The sequence below is a fragment of the Hordeum vulgare genome, chromosome 5H (genome assembly GCF_904849725.1).
Source record: "Hordeum vulgare subsp. vulgare chromosome 5H, MorexV3_pseudomolecules_assembly, whole genome shotgun sequence".
Taxonomy (NCBI): domain Eukaryota; kingdom Viridiplantae; phylum Streptophyta; class Magnoliopsida; order Poales; family Poaceae; genus Hordeum; species Hordeum vulgare.
This window is the reverse complement of record NC_058522.1, coordinates 402,246,804-402,254,696: the sequence shown is the minus strand read 5'-3', so window position 1 is coordinate 402,254,696 and position 7,893 is coordinate 402,246,804.

Here is a 7,893-nt window from a genome sequence, read left to right as displayed (position 1 = left end):
GTCGCCCACTTAGTGACCCAGCCCAACTAGGGCGGGTCACACCACAGGTAATATCCCCAACATTAGGCCCCAGATTGACTTGAACCTGTTCACGCCAATAAACTTTTATCCAGTTTAGGAGCGACTCATTCCACTGCTCTCATGCACCTTATGATTAAACCGCCATTCCTCATGAAAACATCTAAGTCGCCGAACCGTTTCCGATGACATCACCTTATCCCTTTAATTTTGGGAAAAGATGACGCAATCTCCAATGGATCCCACGGCACAAATATGCCGAAAATCTTGGCGCCATGATTGCAAATCTTCAACCTGTCCTTTCGGTTCCTGCGCGAGGCGCCTCGATTCCAGCACCTGACCCATTAAATAGGCTCGGGAAGGGGAGCGAAAGGAATCTCCACCTACCCATTTCATTTGTCCCTTCTTCCTCGCAACCACACGAAGAACTCCGTCGCTGCCCGAGGAGTTCCATCGCCGCCCGAAGAACTCCGCCACCGGCCGTCGCGTCCGACGCATCTCCGAACCAAACAAGGACGCCATCGTCGTCGCGGTTCCCTCACAACTTCTTCCGGACGCCATCAACAGGTTAGCCCTTCGCCATTATAAACAGATCTCAACTCCTCGGTGTTCGTCATTTGCTGCTTCGTAGAACTCCTCGAGCGCCACTTTTGCATGCCAATTGATTCATGGTGGTAACAAGCATAGTAGTACTAGCCGTATCCCTAATCAATCAATCCCAGTTTGAAGAACCAAGAAGGTTTCGGTCTAGTCACCTTTGCCGTAGTTACTTTTAGCCATGGCCTATTTCACCTTATCTATGCCTTCTTTCCGCTTATTTTAGCTTCGTTTGTAGATCTATATCTCTCTGCTTGCCGCGTAGAAACTTGTTTGTAGATCTACACTTCACCACTTGTCGTTAAATGCCCTGGGATACCTCCTTTGGGTAACAAGAAATTCCTGAATCACCCTCGTGCCCAAACCTGGTCCCTTATTGACGAGTTAATAGATCCTCTTAGCCACTCGACAAGTGTTTGGCAGGTTAATAGGTTCTCTTAGCCACTCGAGAAGTGTTTGGCGGGTTACTAGATTCTCTTAGCCACTCGACAAGTGTTTGGCGGGTTAACTTACCCATGACCTTTTCCTCTGTAGCTATGGGTACCGTTTTCAAGGCCGACTGGCTCCCGACCAAAATTGATGACGCCTTCCTTGAGGATTGCATAAAAACAGGGAACCTTGACCCGTAGGAAGTCATTGGATGGCGATCTGGACTAGGCGACGAAATCCCCAACCCGGCCGAAGGGGAAATATTTGTATTTGCTGAACACCTCGAACGAGGGTTTAAGCCGCCAGGGTCAAAGTTCCTCAGAGATGCTATGTCCTTCATGAACGTCCGCCTCGAGGACCTGGGCCCCAACTCGATCACCAATATGTGTCAATTCCAGGTATTCTGCGAGGCCTACCTACGAATGGAGCCGTCAGTCACTTTGTTTTGGTACTTCTTCCACCTGAATCGCCAGACCGAGTTCTCCAACGACCCTAGCTTAGAACTTGGAGGGGTTAACGTTCAACGACGCAGGGACAGACTATTCCCATCACTCGCCATGCCTAGCCACCCCAAAGGCTGGGGCGAGTCTTGGTTTTATTGCCGGGAGACTTCTCCTGCGGGTGAAAACAAACTCCTAGGCTACAGGAAGGAACGTCTGCCCACAAACTTCACACTTCCTCACAAGCTCACCAAAGAAGAGGAAACGGATTTCATTCCAGTGCTATCCGAGTTACGATCTTTAACAAACAATGGTCTTACTGGAGTTGATCTGATCCGCTGCTGGGTGGAATGGCGCATCCTTCCCTTGAGTCACCGAGACGGCTTGATGTGTGAGTTTGTTGGTACTTTGAACCATCCCCAATGCTACTTCCACACAGCGCTCACAGAGGAAAACATTGTGAGCATCATCAAGAAGCAAACCTGCGAGCCTTTGGCCAAGTGTAGCCAAATAGGGCTTAGGCCGTTTTGCAAAATTAACCCGGCTCCTAAGGTAAATAATTTGACCCGCCCTTGGTTCACTCTTTTCGACTTACTCGGATTCTGACTTGCATAGTGACAATTCCACCTCAGAAAGGCGACCGATTCTGGTCACCAAGGCCTAAGAAGATTGCCCTGAAGCAAACCCAACCGCCTCCAAAAAAGAAGTCCAAGGGTAAAAACAAAACCGATGTCGCCGAATCCCAAGTCGGCGAAGCATCTTGAGAGGTAAAATTTTATCCTTTTTGTCTTGAAGCCCTTTTGCTCTAATTTGTGCTTATATCTGTGCATTTCCATGTATAGAATGATGATAACGAAAGCCAGGATGACGCCGTAGAGGTAATTTCCATTTCTTCCGACTCAACTTCTCCTTCGCCTAAGCCGCCAAGGCGAGTTTGTGGGAAAGTTCCCATGTCTCACCCAAATGCTTGTCTAGACCCTAATTTCCTCTTGAATAAGGCACAACACATTTCCTTTTGGAAAACTCGAAGTCACTCTGGAGATTTGATGTCCGGGTTACCAGTAAAAACCCCTACCAAGAAACTGCAAAATGAGGTACCCTCTATCAATTTCTACCTTCGTTTTCTTTTGGGTCACACTTGAAACTCGCACACATTTTGAGATATTACTTTTGCAGACTTCTCCCCCTTCGTCGGGCGACTGAGTGATGTCGGCCCTTCCGCCAATGATTCGCGTACAAGGGTAAGTCCTTATAATACTTATGTCTTTCCTGATGATAATGATGCTTGCTTTAAGCATGACCCTCTTTTTCTTAGAGCCCAACTTCCACTCTTTCTGCTCCAGAGCTTAAAGAAAACCCAGCACCGGCTCGTGCTGACCTGGCAAAAGATATACCTAATGACCGAACTGACCTTCCAAGTTCTCCCAAGGAAGGCATGGAAACACCAAACCCGCCAAGTCCGTTGAAGGCGGCTGAAGACCCTGATGCTGTGGTCATTACTGGTACTGGCTTCTCTAATCCGGCTTCGGCAATCTTATCGAAGCATGTACCAACATCGTCCCATCCTTCCACCATACATGAGATTTCCAAGGCCAAACTCCCTCAATATGAAAAACTTGAGTTTGATGAACTCTGCTCCGGCTTCGCAAGTCGCCTGGAAACAAGTTATGAAATGGAGAAGAACCTGCTCCATATGATGAAGAATAAACATGAGGTACGCCTTAATGCATACCCTCCTCATTAGCCCCCAAGGGCTGGGTCATCTTTTGAAAGATGAGCCGGGTCTTGATGTAGAAAAAACCTTCGACCTGTAACCCCCAAGGGCCGGGTCATCTTTTGAAAGATGAGTCGGGTCTTGATGTAGAAAAAACCTTCGACCTGTAACCCCCAAGGGTCGGGTCATCTTTTGAAATATGAGCCGGGTCTTGATGTGGTATAATTTTGTATGTTAAAAAAATTATACATTATACCCCAAGTGTCAGGGATGTTGCTTGCAAGAATTCTGAGAGTTGTCCCTCCAAAATATGTTGACAGGAATCTCTGGCCCAAGCCGAGTCGACGTTGGGCGACTTAAAGAAAAGTTTAGCCGACCAGCAAGACGTGCGGGCTCAAGCAGAAGAAAAATACCAGGCGATCTTAGCTGATATGGAAAACTTGAAAGCTGCCAACAAGAAATCTCAGGCTGATCAAGCCACCGCGCTAAAGCAAGCTGAAATGGTTGAAACAAAACCGGGAGCCATGCAACAAGAGCTGGCCGGTTTAAAGAAACATATTGCCAACATGACACATACCATCTTTGGTAAGAAGGAATCCCTGGTTTTGTATCTCTGAAAGAAAAGATTAGTGTGAAAAAAACAAAGTACTAACCATCATTGTCTTTCTCACGCACGCCCGAGAGCCGCCAACCTTCAGGACGACTGCATCTTGAAGTTAAAGGCGATTTACACACTGACTGAACAGCTGTCTACTGGGAGCATGTTGACCATGAAGGCAGTGATGGGCACCAAGGAACCAATCACATCAATCAAAAAGATGCTTGGCTGCCTATCCACCCTTCTGCCTCAGATAGGTGAGCTAGCCCGATCAGCCGCCCGGAGGGGGGCGCTGACTACCTTGAGTCGGTGTTTGGCATATGCTCCAGAACTGAAGCCCGAAGAGGTAGAAGTAGGCTTTCCAAATCTCAAGGATGACGGGTCAGAGTTTACTCAAGATGACTATCATCACATTGTCAAGGAATCACGCTCTGCGGCAACTCAGCTAGGAGCGAGCTTGGATTTATCAAAGTACCAAGCCGCTTATGATGACAAGAACAAGAAAGTAAACCCGCCGTCATTTGTGACAACTAGCTTAACTCCTCGTCGGCCCAAGAACCCTTTTGATTTGGAGTCCGATCTCTCGGCATTTTTGAATGATGAAGACGAATTTTCCATTCTATCCAAGGGTAATTCGGTACTGGGCGATTTACAACTTGAAGTCGGCCAGAGCTCGAGGCAAGTTGACCCGGAGGCACTATCAGAATAGACCTTACTGATTTGGCCATCTGAGCCATGTAATAGGTATTTGTAGAAAACAATCCCTTGCTTATGCCTGTTGTGGAACTCTTCTGTGATCCTTGAAAAACCTTGTGCCGCCCTTGGGGTGCCATGATGCTTGACCCTCCATGTTAGTAAAGATTCGATCACCAACCTGTTTGGCTAACAAAAGCATACATCAAACCATCTCAATAAGTAATGGATGACAATAAATAATAACCGACTCAAGGTTTCTAGGCGAATTGTATGAAGAAACCCGGCTCAAGGAGATCCGACGAGTCTTATAAATCTGTGAAACCTTGTGGCAGTGCCAGGAAGGTGAGAGTAAGAATTTCGTCGGCTCGTTCAAGTCGCGACAGGATAGGACGAGTTAGAAAAACTCAAGTGCTGCCCAAGGGATACTTTTTGTATAAAAAAGCTCAAGTATTTAGACAGGGTGATCAAGCGCGAGTCAAGCTTCAGTGAAGCAGGTTCAATGAACCAATGGTTTCTCTATTTTCCATGTGGGGCACTAGCCGGTACCATGCATGTTTTAACCAAGGTGAGTTCAGGGTCCAAATAGCGGATTGACTCGCCAAGAGTTCATGGGTCCATATGGCGATTTGGCCAACACACAGTCCAGTATAACCATTTGTAGTGCGGTAATTTTTTGCTAGCCAAATGGGTAGTTAGGCTGATCTCAGTGAGAGGAAGCCCCCAAGTGACCTATGATTCGGGGAAAGACCAGTCATAGGATTGTAGAAGCGTATACGCTCTTACGAAAAAACGACTTGGGAGCTGATAGCCCCCAAGTAAGCTGGCCTAATCCTCAGAATCATATAAGGCGCCCATGTTTGAATCGTGTGCTTGTAGCGACTTGATCCTCTTTGGCTTATCGATACCCAGTGTTGTAGTAAGTGCAACATGGCGACTTATGCTCTCTAGTATTGATAGCGTCCATGTTAGGGCGACTTGTCGAAGAACAATAAAGATCCATGCTTTCAAGAAGCTGAAGTGGCAGGAAAAACCGAAAATTTGTGGGTATCGACTTTATTGCTTTATATAAATGAAAGATTTACAATTTTCAAAGACGGGAGAGAAAGGAAAAAGGGGAGCCAATAGCTCAAGTGTAGTAAGGCCGCAGATGGACTATGTTCCAGGGGTGAGTTGACTCAGCCTCCGTGGTTGGCCGATCAGGCCAAAGATCCACCAAATAGTATGACCTATTGCGAAGGTTTTTGCTGATGACAAATGGTCCTTCCCATGGCGGTGACAACTTATGCATGCCAGTGCGATCTTGGATGAAACGGAGCACTAAGTCGCCCTCCTGAAAAGCTCGGCTTTTGACCCGGCAGCTATGACAACGCCGCAAGTATTGCTGATAGATAGCCGATTGGGAGGTAGCCAAATCGCGTGCTGCCTCCAAAGCATCCAAAGAATCCTGACGTGCGAACTCATTATCCTGTTCCACATAAGCGGCGACTCGGGGCGAGTCATGCCTAATGTCACTAGGAAGAACGGCTTCTGCTCCGTACACCAGGAAGAAAGGAGTAAAACCCGTAGAACGATTCGGGGTGGTTCGAATGCTCCATAATAGCAAAGGCAACTCCTCAACCCAACACCCTGGGGTGCGTTGCAGGGGAACCATAAGTCGGGGTTTGATTCCTCGCAACACTTCTTGATTCACCAGTTCTACGTGCCCATTAGATTGTGGATGAGCGACCGCAGACACATCAAGCCGGATATGCTCCCGGTTGCAAAACTTCTGCATCGCCCCTTGTGATAAATTGGTACCATTATCAGTGATAATGCTGTGTGGGTATCCAAACTGGAATATCAACTTTTTCAAGAATTTGACGGCCGTTTCTGCGTCACAGCTACCAACAGGCTCTACTTCGACCCACTTGGTGAATTTATCAACCGCCACCAGTAGATGATTTTTTTTATTGGATGACATCTTAAAAGGACCAGCCATATCTAACCCCCAGACCGCAAAATGCCAAGTGATGGGGAACATCCTTAGTTCTTGAGCCGACACATGAGCCTGTTGTCCAAAATGTTGATAGCCATCACATCGACGAACTATCTCTTCTGCATCCGCATGAGCCGTCAACCAAAAGAACCCATGTCGGAACGCCTTGGAAACCAGGGAACGTGACCCGGCATGATGCCCGCAATATCCTGCATGGATTTTGTTGAGAATTACACACCCTTCATCAGAAGAAATGCATCTTTGAAATACCCGAGCAGTACTTCGCTTATATAACTCGCCGTTGATGACGACCATGGATTTGCTCCGACGAACGATTTGATGGGCCAACACCTCATCTGAAGGTAACTCGCCTCGTGTGAGGTACGCCAAGTAAGGAAGAACCCAATCCGGCATAACACGGAGAGCCGCCACAAACTGGGACTCAGGATCTGGTATCGCCAACTCCTCTTCTGAAGGCAACCTTACGGAAGGATTATGTAGAATATCCAGAAAAACATTAGGAGGAACCAGCTTACGTTGCGAGCTGAGACGCGAGAGAGCATCAGCTGCTTCGTTAAGTCGCCGGTCCATATGATCGACTTGATAACCATGAAAATGACCCGCCACATCAGACACATCCCTTCTGTAGGCTGCCATCAGGGGGTCCCGGGAATCCCATGTACCTGAAACTTGTTGAGCCACCATATCAGAATCGCCCAAGCACCTAACACGTGTGAGGTTCATCTCCTTGGGGAGTCGCAAACCATGAAGCAGGGCTTCATACTCCGCAGCGTTATTGGTACACGGGAACATGAGTCAGAGAACATAACATAACTTGTCTCCCTGGGGTGAAATCAACACCACGCCAGCCCCCGAGCCTTCCAATTGCCTAGACCCATCAAAATAAATGGTCCACTACGTGAGATTAGGCCTGTCTTCGGGAATCTGCAACTCGGTCCATTCATTGATGAAGTCGACCAATGCCTGGGACTTGATAGCCGTGCGAGGCGTATACCGCACGTGGTGCGGCCCGAGCTCAATTGCCCATTTGGTGATTTGTCCTGTTGCTTCTCGGTTCTAGATGATGTACCCAAGAGGGCCGGAGCTAACCACCGTGATAGGATGTTCTAGGAAATAATGTTTTAGCTTCCGACTCGCCATAAAGACCCCATAAACCAACTTCTCCCAATGTGGATAACGTTGTTTGGAGAGGGTTAGCACCTCGCTGATAAAATACACCGAGCGTTGTACCGGGTATTCCTTTCCTTCTTCCTTCCGTTCAACAACCACTGCCACGCTCACCGCCTTGGTATTTGCCGCGATGTACAAAAGCATAGGCTCCTTTTCAGTCGGGGCGGCCAGAACCGGAGGGTTGACCAGTTGCTGCTTCAGGGCTTCAAAAGCTTCGTTGGCCTCGTCCGTCCAA